Source organism: Bos grunniens, chromosome 5 (genome assembly GCF_055505025.1).
Source record: "Bos grunniens cultivar Pamir isolate PY7600 chromosome 5, Bosgru_T2T1.0, whole genome shotgun sequence".
NCBI lineage: Eukaryota > Metazoa > Chordata > Mammalia > Artiodactyla > Bovidae > Bos > Bos grunniens.
Window position 1 is genome coordinate 39,437,187 of NC_141169.1, and position 16,050 is coordinate 39,453,236.

Genomic DNA, 16,050 nt, shown 5'->3' on the forward strand with positions numbered 1-16,050 from the left:
TATGAATTAACATAAAATGGCAAGCATTAAAAGTTAATGTTAACTTGATGCTCATTTATTTTTGCATCCAAATGAGCCTTATTAAGTTACTTAGTCCATCTAAACATCAGGATTTTCTCTCATATGGTACGATATGATAACAATTTCTTATATGCTAACCTCTGATAATAATTTTGAAAACTGCAGGCCCAGTCTGCTGTTGATATTTAGTTTTCAGTTTCTTCTGTAACCTGGATTAAATAGGCGCCACTATACAGTTTGGCATATTAAAATGCAGAGTCTAAATATAGATTTTATATTTTCAATAAGGCTTTCTAATGGAAATTATATTTTGACTGTCAATGCCCTGTGGTTTTCTTCACTGTCAGCACAATCAATAACTTTGCCAGGTGGATGGAGTACAGATGGGGAAGGGATGTAGGGAAAGGTAGCAGGCTTGTGAAATGTGGGCTTAAAAAAGCAAATCAAGCCAATTGGCTTAGAATTATGATGGCTGGCTTTCTAATGCATATTCAGAGAGGGCTGAAAAAATGTATGAAGTTTAATTGTACCATAAAGCTGTCACTAGAAAATATATACTGAATATCAAGTAGGGTAACACTTCTTCTGGAGAGTTAATCTGTAAAAGTTAAAAAAATTAAAGAATGTTATAGTTGAATAAATAACAGGAAGAAATAGGTGGTGCTAGGGAACAGCTTTTGGAATAAGAAGAATTGCACAAACTCGAATTTAATAGGAGAAACGTATTTGATATTTCATAGGTCCTAGAATTTCCCCATTGAATATGTAGAACAAATCTGGAATAAGAGTTTAAAGAATGAGATGATTTTAACATTTCCTAAACCCAAGGTTTACTAAATGTATCAACAGTATTTAGGTAACCATTAATATTGAGATGCTAAGTGCATCAGTATCAATGCATGGAGTTTTGTTCCTTTGTGTTGAAAATCCAGTATTTCTATAAGCAAGGCTGAAAATGACTAGAAATACCTGATCTTTCATCTAGTAGAACTGATTCCTCAAACTTTAATGTGTATATATATCACCTGGGGGGCGGGTCTTAAAATGCACAATTTTTTTTGAACTTTTTTATTGAGGTAAACTCACACACAAAATTAATAATCAACTATTTTAAAGGGTATGATCAAATGGCATGTGGTATGTTCAAATTGTTGTACAATCATCACCTCCGTCGAGTTCTAAGATATTTCCCCATCAAGGAAATCCAATACCCATCAAGCAGTCACTCCTCATTTTTACCTGCTCCCAGACTCTGGCAGTTACCAATCTCCTTTCTGTCTCTCTATATATGTATTCTCTATGTTTCAAATAGGTGGAGTCACACAAATAAATGGAGTCACACAATATCTGAGCTTTTTGTGTCTGGCTTCACTCACTAATGTGCAGGTTTTGATCTGGGAGGTGTGGGGATGGAGCCTGAGGACCAGCATTTCTGCTGCACCACCTGATGCTGCTGCTGCTGCTGCTGGCAAAAGCATGGTGCTTAGATGGGGCTGGGACTCCTAGTGTCAGGGCTGCAGCCCACTGAGGAGCAGGGCAGGCCAAAGCATTGATTGGCCTACTTTAGAAGACTGATGAGCTAATTGAACCACTGATGGAGTCAAATGGACTTGCTGGCTTATTTGTGCTCAGAGATACTGAGGATATCATAGGGCTTCCCTGATGGCTCAAATGGCTCAAAAGAGACTGTCTGCAATGTGGGAGACCTGGGTTCGATCCCTGGGTTGGGAAGATCCCCTGGAGAAGGAAATAGCAACCCACTCCAGTTTTCTTGTCTGGAGAATTCTATGGACAGAAGAGCCTGGTGAGTTACAGTCCATGGGGTTGCAAAGAGTCGGAACAACTGAACAACTAATAACACACACATATTGAGGATCTCTGGCAGATCTTTTCCACAGAATGTGTAAAACTTCAGATCATGTGCACTGCCATTTATGCTTTATTTAAAAAATTTTTTTGGCTGCTGTGGGTCTCCGTTGCAGCATCCGGTCTTTCTCTAGTTGCCATGCAGTGAGGCTTAGTTGCCCCACAGCATGAGATCTTAGCTCCCCCACCAGGGATCCATCGCACCTCCTCTGTGTTTGAAGGTAGACTCTTAACCACTGGACCATCAGGGAAGTCCCATTTATGCTTTATTTTGTTAAATTACCTTTGCCTTCTATATCAGGGGTTGGTAGCCTATGACTAGGGGGCCAAATCCAGTCCATTGCCTGTATTTGTACAGCCTGCAGGCTACTAATGGAATTTTTAAAAAATAGTTGAAGAACAATCAAAAGAAGAATAGTATCTTATGGTATGTGAACATCACATGAAATTCAACTTTCAGTGTGCATAAATAAAGTTTTATTGGAACGCAGCCACATTTATTTGTTTGCTTACTGTCAATGGCTGTTTTCATGCTATGGTATTGTTGACAGAGATCATCTGGCTCACAAAGCTAAACATGTTTGCTGTCTGGCCCTTTACAGACAAAGTTTGTCAACCCCTGATCTATATGATTATTTCAGGCTGCAAATACAAAATAAAGACATCAAGATAACCTGTAAAGTCCTTGTGAAGAGAAAAGCCTGTGATATTACAGCAAGCAAACCAGAAGTTAAATGCTATAAGGAAAAATCAGCTCACAGAGGTGAGTTTTACAAAGCACATCTTTTAAAGAAATTCTAATTTCTAAGTAAAACAAAGAACTAAAAATCAGGCTTCTGCTCCTGACCAAGCATAAGAACTTGTATTCTTTTTTCTTTCTTTTTTAAAAAAGCCATTCTTGGCCATTTCCTCACATTTCCATGGCTGTAAAGCTGTATGTGAAAATGTCAAGTGCTTTCTAAGAATGGATTTTACACTTGCCATTTTCAAGTGCCGTGGATTTACACTTCAAAAAGTCAGACACGACTTCATAATTGAATTGCACCTGATCTTTTCAAGTGCTAGGGACTGGAACTTGGAGTCAAGGACAAGCTCAGAACTAGACTGAGTTTCTAGAGGTTGAATCTATCCTGAATTCAAGCCTTCAAAACTAATAATAAAAGACTTCTGCAGGTTAAATGTAGGCATGGAGGAAAAACTTTTTGAGTTCTAGCCCAGGTTGTTAATGAAAGTTCACTGTGTTAATTTTCCTGGATTATTTTTTGATATTTAAAAAATAGTGGCCTGGGTAACCTAGGATTTATGATATACCCACATTTGATTGGCGGGGCCACTAGGGCAATCTCTAAGGAAATGACAGACTAAGCTTTAGGGATTTTCTCCTACCTTAAAGATAAGTGGACTAGAGGTTGCCATTATGAAAAGCCCAAGGCTGCTTCCAAGAAAGGTTCAGTAGAAGTTAACTCCCCAGAGTCTCAACCACTCAGAGACAGACATGTGCACTCATCTAAACCTTCACAGAGACAAAGTCTTTGTGGCTCTTTTGAAAAAAAAAAAAAAAAAAAAAAAGGAATGTATCTAAAAGTTAGTGTTCTAGCAAACATTTTAAAAATGGAATAAGTTAGAAAAATCAAATGAAACATGTTTTCCTTTAACTCATTTAAAAGCTGTTAGGAAAATATTTTGGCCAAATTTGTGCTCTTTGCATCAAGGAAGTGCATTGATTTGAGACTTTGAGTTCTTACTTGCTTCTCATATATTAAAAGAGAAAAAGATTGTACAAAATTTTTCTATAAAAAGTTACAGATAAAATATGAAAATAGTGTATGAAAATGTGCCCTAAAGACATACCTTTCATTAGAATAGTTGTGCATCTTTGTAAAATTGAAAGGTACTATGTAGTCATTCCTTCTGTTAAATCTGGTGAATGATATTTGAGACTCAGAAGAAGCAAAGGGAGAATGTAGTCTCATCTCAAATGGAGAGCTGAAGTTCCATAACACACCGTCTTCTCTTCTTCTTCCTCTGAATGTGCCCTACACAGAGTTAGACACCCCACAGGTTCATAGGGGATAGTCCCCCACAGGGCCACCCTCCCTTCTGATACCAACTGTAAGTTTGAGGGTATTCTCAAAACCATCCTCTGCTGCTGCTGCTGCTGCTAAGTCACTTCAGTTGTGTCCGACTCTGTGCGACCCCATGGACAGCAGCCCACCAGGCTCCTTTGTCCCTGGGATTCTCCAGGCAAGAATACTGAAGTGGGTTGCCATTTCCTTCTCCAATGCATGCATGCATGCTAAGTTGCTTCAGTCGTGTCTGACTCTGTGCGACCCTATGGACAGCAGCCCACCAGGCTCCTCTGTCCACAGGATTTTCTAGGCAAGAATACTGGAGTGGGTTGCCATTTCCTTCTCTGGTTCCATATTTTGCTAAAACTCACAAGAATTCATGGAGCAGACCATATGCATGTTTATGCTTGTAATTGGGAAAAGATATAGATTAAAATCAGCAGGAAGGAGAGGTGCTTAGGGCAGAGTCTGAGAGTGAATTGAACCTTAAGTTTCTGTTGTCCTGGGGACACATTGCCCTCCCAGTATCAATGTATGACAATACACACGGAGTACTGCCAGACAGGATGCTCACCTGAGCTTTGATATCCAAAGATTTTATTGGAGCTTCATTGTATAGGCATGACTGATTGCCCTTTTGACTGAACTCAGTCACCTGGTTGACTGATACCATGTGACCCAAAGCTCACACCTAAATCACACATTGCTTTTTCTGATGTGGCCAGCCCCCAGCCAAAGATTGTCAGGGGTGGCCAGCCTCTACCCTAAACAAAGATACTCCCATCAGGTATGAGGAGCTTCCCCAGTGACTCAGATGATAAAGAATCTGCCTGAAATGCAGGAAACCTGGGTTTAATCCCTGGGTTGGGAAGATCCCCTGGAGAAAGGAATGGCTACCCACTCCAATATTCTTGCCTGGAGGATTCCATGAACAGAGGAGCCTGACGGGCTACAGTCCATGAGGTTGCAAAGAGGACATGACTGAGAGACTAACACTTTCAGTTTCAGATATGACAGAGATTACCTTCCAGAAGCCAAGGGCAAAGGCTAACCCTCTCTTTGGGGAAAGTCACATTTCTACTATACGCTTCCATTTCAAAATAAAAATAAAGAATTATTTTTGGAGTCAGTCATCTCAAAGGGTTGCCAGTCATTGATTGCAATGCTTTCTTAAGCATTTTGTTTTACACTTGAGATTAGTGTGTGAGTGGAGAAGAATTAAGTTTCCTTTGTCCTTAGCTAAATTCCTCATCCCAAAGTCAAGGATTTTTGTTTGTTTATTTAGTTGGCGAATAGTAAGACCTTTTATTTTAAGTGTACAGTTTTAAAGATGAAGCAAATTACTGTGAAAAATGCAGAGATTGTCTTCTATTCTAAATCCATTAATATTATGTATTCAATAGAAAATATGAATTAATTTTTATCCATTCCATTACTGACAACTTTTTGAGACTAACTTTATTATTTTTGAAATGATACAACATACTTATTATAAAAACCTCAAACAATAAAGTGAAAATCAATTAAGGAAAACACATTAGACATATCACTAACCAGATAACCTATGTTAATAATTTTACTTGATTATAAATTTTAATAAACAGTTATTGTTCTTTTTTGTTGCTTTTTTGTGTCTTCACTAGACCATGAGCTTTATGAGGACAGGGACCAAATCTCTTTTGTTTACCATTGAATAGCTAGCTAATTACAGCATGGTGTCTGGCACAATCACCAAATATTTGTTTAACGGATGATTGGTGAACATCCGTCTATATGTAAACAGATATCTGCAGAATGTAAGCCCTTTTGAGACAGAGCTTTTTGTATGTTTTGCATCACTTTTATACCCCAGCAGTGTAGAATAGCAGTCAACAAACTAACAGCCAGTAACCAAATCCATCTAGCAGCCTATTCGTAAACAGAGTATTGTTGGGACATAGCCACACCCATTTATTTACATGTGGCCTGGGCTGCTTTCACGCTGTGGTGGCAGAGTGAGGAAGCTACCTCACAGACCCTGTGCCCTGCAACCTGGAAATACTTACTATGTTGACTTTTGGGGCTTCCCAGGTAGTGGTAAAGAAGCAGCCTGCCAATGCAGGAGACATAGTAGAGGTGGGTTCAATCCTTGGGTCCCGAAGATCCCATGGAAGAGGGCCTGGAGAATCCCATGGCCAGAGGAGCCTGGTGGGCTACAATCTGTGGGGTCACTAAGAGTCGGATGCAACTGAAGCAACTTAGCACACACACTTGTAGACTTTTGTAGAAAAGGTTTGTCTGTCTCTTCTATGAAATGATGTCTGTCTGTCATTTAGTAAATGTTTGAAAATACTCATAGCAGAATTAGGTTTTATATGAATTCTATATACTGTGCAAGATGTTTCTTACTAAATAATATTTCAGATATCCTATAATTTTAAATAGTTGTGTTAAACTTTATCTGCATGCTGTAATACACTTTTTATTGGACACTTAGGGTATTTTCTTATTTAGTTATTTTTTGTGGTTGTAAACAGCAATATAGTGAGCATGCATCTTTTTCTATATGTGCAACTAACTATATGAGGGTAAATTCGTGAAAGTGGAGTTTCTAGGTCAAAGGATAGTTATGGTTTTACATTTTCGATGTATGTTTGGCAGATTGTCTCTAGAAAGGTAGTACTGATTCACATGCTTAACAATAGTACATTTCCCCATAACTGCACCAACACTTTATATTTAAGACCAGGATTTTTTATTCAGGCAAGACATAGACATAAAAAAAAAGTCAGATGTCAGACATTACTTCGAAGCTTCTTTTGGTAATAAAGCTGACTGTCCTGCCATACGGAGAAGGCAATGGCACCCCACTCCAGTACTCTTGCCTGGAAAATCCCATGGATGGAGGAGCCTGGTGGGTTGCAGTCCATGGGGTCGCTACCAGTCTGACATGACTGAGCGACTTCACTTTGACTTTTCACTTTCATGCATTGGAGAAGGAAATGGCAACCCACTCCAGTGTTCTTGCCTGGAGAATCCCAGGGATGGCGGAGCCTCGTGGGCTGCCGTCTATGGGGTCGCACAGAGTCGGACACGACCGAAGCGACTTAGCAGCAGCAGCAGTGATGCCATAGTGGTGGGAGATATTGATATAAATGGTTTTTACTTGCCAAATTAAGAGCATGGTGGTACCCTTGATTACATTTACATTTACCACTAATTCCCTGAGCTCCTGAACACAGGGGAAAAATCATTATGATAATGAAGGAAGCTATTTTTAAGCAAATGTATGCATGTACATTTTGGAAATAGAAATGTTATGTTCTTTAGAGAGTGAAATACATACCATTCATTTATTCAAGGCAAAACTTAATATCCACAGTAAAATATAACTTTTTTTTGCCCAAAAGTCTTATTTACCTTTAGAAAAGAAGAACGAGATGACAGTCCAATTTCTAGGCTCCTTGATGGCAGTCTAAAGGTGTGTACTGACAGTGATGTATTTGGAAACTATTTCGGATTCAAGAAGCCCAGAGCTAGAATGACCATTGCAGTCCTGCCTTTCACCGCCAGGAGCTTGTTCATTAGTCCTCTTGAAAGCGTAGAAAATGTCCAACTATAGGTGGATGGGGCAGGAGAGGGAGGGGGGCACCATTCTGTCCTCATCAGCTTTTTTAAAAGCCAACTGGAAAGTGAAATTGAGCTCCATTAGCAGGGCACTGTGAGGGCACAGCAGGTTAGGTCCTTCGATCTGATTGCTAAGCTTCTTATGTTTTAAATCTTTTGTCAGGAAGATTACTGACCTTCCCTTCAGTTCAATGCAAAAGTTAGCAGGTTGAATAGTAAAATTTCAAATCTCTTCGTCACATATGAAACTAGTTATTTAGAAGGAAGAAAAGCTCACCTGTGTGCTTAGCTAACGAAATGGATAACTTCATTGTGCAGTAAAGGGTTCTCTTTCCCTCCTGTCTGATGACTAAAACTGCGTGGCAAATAGCAAAATGGCTTGGAATGGGATTTAGGTAGTGTGAAGCAGGTCGGGACCGTGAAGGAGTCAAGGGAAGGGAATATAATGCCTTGCTGCATGGCCTCGGTACACAGCTCTGGGGCACCCTGCTATTCTGTCCTCCACTGCCTCGACTCAGCACAAAATGAAATGAAGTGTTGGAAATTAACAGGTGAATAAGGTGATGAAGGGGCTTCCCTCATGGCTCAGACAGTAAAGAATCTGGCTGCAATGCAGGAGATCTGGGTTCAATCCCTGGAAGTTCTCTGGAGAAGGGAATGGGTACCTACTCCAGTATTCTTGCCTGGAGAATTCCATAGACTGAAGAGCCTGGCGGGCTACAGTCCATGGGGTCGTAAAGAGTCAGAGATGACTGAGCAACTAAGCATGAACTGCTTTGCAGATTGGGCCTAAATGAATATCTTCATTTCAGTTTTACTTGTGGTTATTCATGCAATAGGATATGAGAGAGAACGTTACCAATCATTTGGAAATGTTGTCAGCGGAAATACAAAATATTGTCAAGCATATCTGACATGTGTGCAGCCATACACAAATCCCAATTAGCTGGGTAATTGCCATCTCTGTTTTTAACTTCCTCCCAGTTTCTTTTACAAATTACAATTGACAACTAGAACCTAACCAGAGAAAGAAAATCCATCTGATTGCTGATTAGATCACTCAGGAAAAAGGAATATTTGTTTGTTAAATGACTTCCAAAGGTTATTTGCTAAGAGACAGCTGCTAAACTGGAACTCCTGAATCAGTATTATTGACTGTAATTCTTGGGTAAAGTCCATTAGAGACAACTTAGCCTTATAAAGTGGTGGATTATTATTTTAGTTACAGAATAGTTGGTGAATGTCAAGGAATATCCCATTTTAATGAGATGCAGGTCCTAGGCAATTATTCAGTTGTTCTTTAGTGGCTAAGTCACGTCCAACTCTTTTGCGACCCCATAGACTATAGCCTGCCAGTCTCCTCTGTCTATAAGATTTCCCAGGCAAGAATACTGGAATGGGTTGCCATTTTCTTTTCCAGAGGATCTCCCAACCCAACAATTGAAGTGCATCTCCTGTTGTTAATTCCTCAGGTAGTTTGCTTATGGTTGATGTACTTGAAAGTAGTAAGGAGTCTAGATAACTATTCTGTAGATGTTTTATTATGATTGATTTTTTTGGTTACATCTGCCTTTTTCAATTTCTGATTCTTCCAGGCTAAAATTGTGGTGACCCAATTCTTGGAGTGGAATATTCTTGCTACATTTATGTAGTACAGAAGATTCAAAATTACTTTCAAAGAATTTTGTTCCTGCCCTCAAACGCTCCCTCAGCTCACCAGGAAGTGGAGGTGAAATCACCTTTTTGTGCTTGTCAGGCTTTTCAATTTTCACCCAAGAATGTTAACTCTCTTCCTAGCTCAGCTCAAGCATAAGGCTCTGTAGTGAATTGGCAGCATAAAATGTCCATACTTTAGTTATGTTTGGAAGAGTGCATATTAAACTCATTGCTGTATGCATCATCTCTCAAAAGCTCAGCCAAGAGCAATAATATTCATGGAGGTTGTTTGAAGGCTGCTCAATTTAAATGTTCCTCTGGATAACTTCAAAATATTCCTGGATTGAGCCATGACAGCATAAACCTATGTGCCTAGACTGATTCATCTTGGCCCCTTGCACGTTTGCTTTTTACTGTATTGACGTTGGAGTTTATTATTACCAGAGTGATCAACCATCCCAGTTTGCCTAGATAGTCTTGTTAGAATTGACAGTCCATGTCTCAGGGCAATTTCTAGTCCTAGAAAAACCTGTACAGTTGGTCACCATACCAGTCAATCAAACACATCACCTTGGAACTTACTGGTGTATCTAACATAAGGCTGTGAAAATCTTCATATGAGTTCTCAGGAGGTAATTCTCTTTGGTCTTGATTTTTCTCCTGAGCAGCTATGTATTTAGTCAAGCATCTTAAATTTAAGTGAATTGTAAGACTACAGAGTTTACCTTCTTTTACATTCACAAAAAAGAGCCACATTTATGGCTCAGCTAAGGGATGCATTTTTGTATTAGCCACATGCCTAGCTCCAATTTATGTGCTTGATTTCTTTATTTTTTATTTCTTTATTCTTCCTCTGCTACCTCTAATATGTTAACTTGTATTTACATATTCATGAAAACTGCCTTTGGTGCTTTTTGTTAAAGAAGAAGCATAAATAAAAATTGCTATGTTACACCACAAACAATATTGCAGGTCAGGTTTTCCAAGAAGTAGACCCTGATAAGGAAATTTATGCGTAGGACATTTATTAGGGAGTACTTTTAACATTCATAAAGTGAGAGAAGGGGAGGAAGCAGGACACACAGCAGAGATATTGAGGCTCCAGCTGATCCCAGGGGACCTCTGGAACTGGGATGGCCATGTGGTCTTGTCTTGGATTTGGGCAAGGAGGCTGACACTTACATCCTCTCTCCCTTTGATGAGTTATGGAATGTGGCTGCTCCTGGAAGGAGGTATGACCTTGGGTGAGGGGCTGTCTTTAGCTGAGGGCAAATCTCAGAGAAGTCCAACAGTGAGGTGTCAGCAACACTGGTAGCTTGGGTAATGAATCCTCCAGCATTGTATCCTCCATGACTAGCATGCAGTGTGGAGTAGTAGAAAGAAAGTCTGCGCTATTTGTCTGTAAAAGAAGGATAAGAATACCTTAATTGCAGTATTCTTATGAAAATCAATCAGAGTGTATAGTACTATATTTCAGTCCCTTAACACAGAATGTGCCACTCAATAGATGGTTATTGTTGTTGTTTAGTTGCTAAGTCATGGACTCTTTCGTGACCCTGTGGACTGTAGCCCACCAGGCTCCTCTGTCCATGGGATTTCCCAGGCAAGAACACTGGAGTGGGCTGCCATTTCCTCCTCCAAGCATTCTTCCAGATCCAGGGATGGAACCTGTGTTTCCTGCATTGGCAGGAAGATTCTTTACCACTGAGGCACAATAAATGGTAACCACTATCATTTCTCTCTCTTTTATCTACATGAGCCTGATGGATTAATCTATGTGAAAGCATAATGGATCATTTTATTCAATGATTTTACTATGCATGAAGGTAGTTATAGAAGAAATTTAGGTTAAGAAAAACAACAAAACAAAAATAATTTGAAACATGCACATTCTAACACTAGTTAGAACATAATAGGCTTTCTCTAACAAATTAAGAGCATAAGAAAAATGACATAGAATGTTCTAAGTAGATTATTTGCAAGTCTCTATTATGGAACTTCTTGTAAGCCTCTTGAATTTTTAGGATGAGGAATTAGAAGCCAGCATAATACATACAAAGGAGGCTGGGCAGCTTTGACACTTTCCTGGTTGTAACCAGATTCCTTCCATTTTGAGCATTTCTATGACCCACTTTTTTTCAGGCACTGTGAAAGCAAGAGACCAAAAATAGAAAAGCACAAGATGAGACTAAGAATAGTTAAATAAAATGAAAGAAATTGAAGAAGGTGAGATAGTCATGAAGCTAAAAAATGTTAGAATAACTATCTCTAGTGATATATCTTTAAATAAAATATCTTCAAAGAGCAAAGTATAAAAAGCTTAAAGGGAAACTAGACCCTTGAAGTTAATAACCAGTAAAATAATGCCGATTTAAAAATAAACAGGAAAGTTAAAATAATAGAAATTTAACATAGAGCACAAAAATATTTGAAATTCTTTTTAACAACAACTACAGAGATAACATGGGCTTCCCTTATGGCTCAGCTGGTAAAGAATCTGCCTGCAATGCAGAAGACCTGTGTTTGATCCTTGGGTTGGGAAGATCCCCTGGAGAAGGGAATAGCTACCCACTCCAGTATTCTGGCCTAGAGAATTCCATGAACTGTATAGTCTATGGGGTCTCAAAGAGTCAGACAGGACTGAGTGACTTTCACTTTCACTTTTCACAGATATAACATTGCAACAATATACGACCAGGGTTATTTTATAAAACTCAAGTCAAAGACATATAAATTAAGACAAAAAATAATCTAGTTAAATCAAAAAATATTTTTATTGGAGTATAGTATATTGTGTTAGTTTCATGTGTACAGCAAAGTAAATTAGTGATACATATACATGTATCTCTTCTTTTTTAGATTCTTTTCCAGTATATATGTTTTTATAGAGTATTGAGTAGAGTTCCCCGTGCTATACAGTAAGTTCTTATTTGTAGTACTCTTGCCTGGAAAACCCCATGAACAGAGGAGCCTGGTAGGCTGCAGTCCATGTGGTAGCTAAGAGTCTGACATGAGTGAGCGACTTCACTTTCACTTTTCACTTTCATGCATTGGAGAAGGAAATGGCAACCCACTCCAGTGTTCTTGCCTGGAGAATCCCAGGGACGGGGAGTCTGGTGGGCTGCCGTCTATGGGGTCGCACAGAGTCAGACACGACTGAAGTGACTTAGCAGCAGCAGCATGTATATGTCAATCCTAACCTCCCAGTTTATCTCTCACCTCCCCCTTACCCCTGATAACCATTTCTTTATTTGTAAAATTTGTTTTATTTGTAACTTTGTGTTTTGTAAATAAGTTTATTGATACCTATTTTTTTTTTTGATTCTACGTATAAGTCATACCATATGCTACTTGTCTTTCTCTGTCTGACTTACTTCACTCTGTATGACAATCTCTAGGTCTATCCATGTTACTGCAACTGATAATACTTCATTCTTTTTATGACTGAGTATAAAATTCTTTTGTACATATGTACCACGTTTTTATCCATTCCTCTGTAGAAAGACATTTAGGTTGCTTCCATGTTCTGGCTATTGTAAACAGTGCTGCAATGAACTGGGGTGCAATGTATCTTTTTGAATTATGATTTTATCCAGTTATATGCCCAAGAGTGGGATTGCTGGGTCATATGGTAGTTCTATTTATTTAAAGTTAAGACCATAAGGAAGCTATATAAATACGTGAAACAGAGCAAGACCCTGTAGGGCCTTGTTGGGAACAGACCTCCGTATCCCTGCCTATTGTTTGTAGAAAAGTTTTAGCTTCCTAGGCCTTCCCCAAGTTCCACAGAGCAAATTTAGCCTGTCAGTTCAGTCACTCAGTTGTTTCCAACTTTTTGTGACCTCATGGACTGCAGCACACCAGGCTTCCCTCTCCATCACCAACTCCTGGAGCTTGCTCAAACTCATGTCCATCGAGTTGGTGATGCCATCCAACCAACCTGTCCTCCATCGTCCCCTTCTCCTCCTGCCTTCATCTTTCCCAGCATCAGCGTCTTTCCCAATGACCAATTTAGCCGGAGAAGTCAGAAGATACAGGAACAAAAGTAAACTGTCAAGTAAGAATAATAATAGTTTAGCCATAAAACAAAGTCAGGCGTCTTTAGTTCCTCTTCCAGGGCTATAGATAACATTCTGAGCTATATATTTGAGTTGTTTTGCAGATGCTAAGGCCCCTACCTAGTGGAAGAAGAAAACTCCTTATTGACTATTAGCATGTAGATCCCAGACGAGTTGGAACCAGAAGGTTGACAACTGAGATTCCTGAAACATTACCCTGTCACCTCACCATCAACCAGAGGACTGCACACAAGCTGATCATGTACTCTGTGATCCTTTCCCTCACAATGTATTTATTTTTATCTATTTATTTACTTTTGGCTGCCCTGAGTCTTGGTTGCTACAAGCAGGCCTTTCTCTAGCTGTGGTGCAGGGGCTTCTCATTGCAGTGGCATCTCTTGTTGCGGAGCACAGGCTCTAGAGCATGTGGGCTTCAATATTTGTGGCTCTTGGACTTAGTTGCCTCATGGCACGTGCAACCTTCCCTGATCAGGAATTGAACCTGTGTCCCCTGCATTGGCAGGTAGACTCTTAACCACCAAACCATCAGTGAAGTCCTCCTTCACACTGTCTTTGAAAGATATCAAAGAGTTGGGTCTCTTGAGCATCAGCTGCCAATCTTGCTTGGTGCCCCACAGTAAATGCTGTGCTTTCTTTCACCACAACCTGGTGTCAGTAGATTGGCTTTGCTATATATCAGGTGAGTGGATACAACTTTAGTTTAGTGACCTACGTTCACTTTTTAAAGTAATTTCAAGTCTGCTCCTTTAAGGAGTCATTTGGTACCATTTATCTATAATGTGAATTTTCCTAGAAAATGTGAACTGAACATTGGCAGAATGATATCATGTTCATGTTCAATTCCCTTACAAGATATTTGGTAAACTATAAAACAATATGCACTTATAAGAATTATAATTATTACCTAATAGTATAGAATTTTGCTAGTCTTTTATTTACTTATTTATTATTTTTAATTTTATTGAAGTATCAGTTCAGTTCAGTCGCTCAGTCATGTCCAACTCTTTGCGACCCCATGAATCGCAGCACGCCAGGCCTCCCTGTCCATCACCAACTCCCGGAGTTCACTCAGACTCACGTCCATTGAGTCGGTGATGCCATCCAGCCATCTCATCCTCTGTCGTCACCTTCTCCTCCTGCCCCCAATCCTTCCCAGCATCAGAGTCTTTTCCAATGAGTCAACTCTTCGCATTAGGTGGCCAAAGTACTGGAGTTTCAGCTTTAGCGTCATTCCTTCCAAAGAAATCCCAGGGCTGATCTCCTATAGTTTATGTAAAATATTATGTTACTTTTAGGAGAACTACATAGTGACTTGATATTTACTACATTATGTAATGATCACCACAATAAGTCTAGTAACGATTTGTCTCCATACAAAGTTATTACAGTAATAGTCACCATTTTCCTTATATATTATATCCCTGAGGCTTGTTTATTTTGTAATTGGAAGTTTGTACCTCTTAATCTCCTTCACCTATTTTGCCTTACCCTTCCCCACTCCTCCCCTCTGGCAACGACATCTTTGTTTGCTGTATGATTAACTGTGTCAAGGGAGGTAACCTAAGTGACAAGGGGACTAAACACGGTTTCTTTTTCTTTCCCAATCCTATTTAAGATGTAGCAAGTCCATAGATAACTCATACAAACCTACTGTGCAGCACAGGGAACTCTACTCAATACTCTATAATGACCTATATGGGAAAAGAATCTAAAAAAGAGTGGATAATATATATATATATATACACACACATGTACACATATACATACATATATATATATAATTGATTCAAATACTTTGCTGTATAGCAGAAAGTAACACCACATTGCTAATTAACTATGTTCCAATATAAATTAATTAAGAAAGATGTAGCATGTCCAATTAAATTCACTAAAATGTTTGACTATTAATGGACTCTAAGAAAAAACTATGAAAATATGCTTTTGAAAGATAAATCATAGTATTAAGTTATTCTTAGCTTTTAAAAGCACGGTAATTTGAAATAGCATAAATCATTTCCTGCATCTTCACGCATGCCACATCTTTCATGTTTTTGCAACTGCTTTCTGTTATGGATTGTTGTTTTACTGTAAATGTTCCTTATTGCCTGGTGAGATTTCTTTGGGGGTATTCTTTTTGATAACATTGTCACTATAGAAAAGAAAAGTTCTTTGGGAGCTAGAAGAGCAGTTAGAAAATATAACTGCACTCTGCCACTGTTATCCCATTCAAACCCTCTCTCCCCCACCGCTGCCAATGCACAGAGATTCAGAAAAGCAAAAATTCGCAGTCCTAAAGAAGTGTTCAAATAGTAACTGCAATTTATTCATTAGTTACTTGGAGTGCTTGTAAAGCGCTTATTCTTGGATTCCTCTCCAATCTGATTAGAACAGTCGGTTTGGGCCCAGGAATATGTATTTTAACAAATGTGATGGGTAATGCTGATGTCCACTCAAGTTTGAGAACCACTGTTGCAAACGTCAGACCGGGAAGTGAGAACTCCTGGTGACACACTGTCACACAGGACAGCTGAGAGGCAGAGAGTAGATCTTCAACATGTGTATTAGAAAAATCAGCTATTTCCAAGCTGCAACTGACATACAGATGATAAACTCACATAAGGGATGCTTATCAAATTTGTAGACAACTCAGTAGAAAGAAGGGTTGACATGATAAATGGTGGCATTAAAACTCAAAAGGGTCTTGACAGGCTGTGAAATAGGATTGAAATCAGACACTGAAATGGAACAAGGAT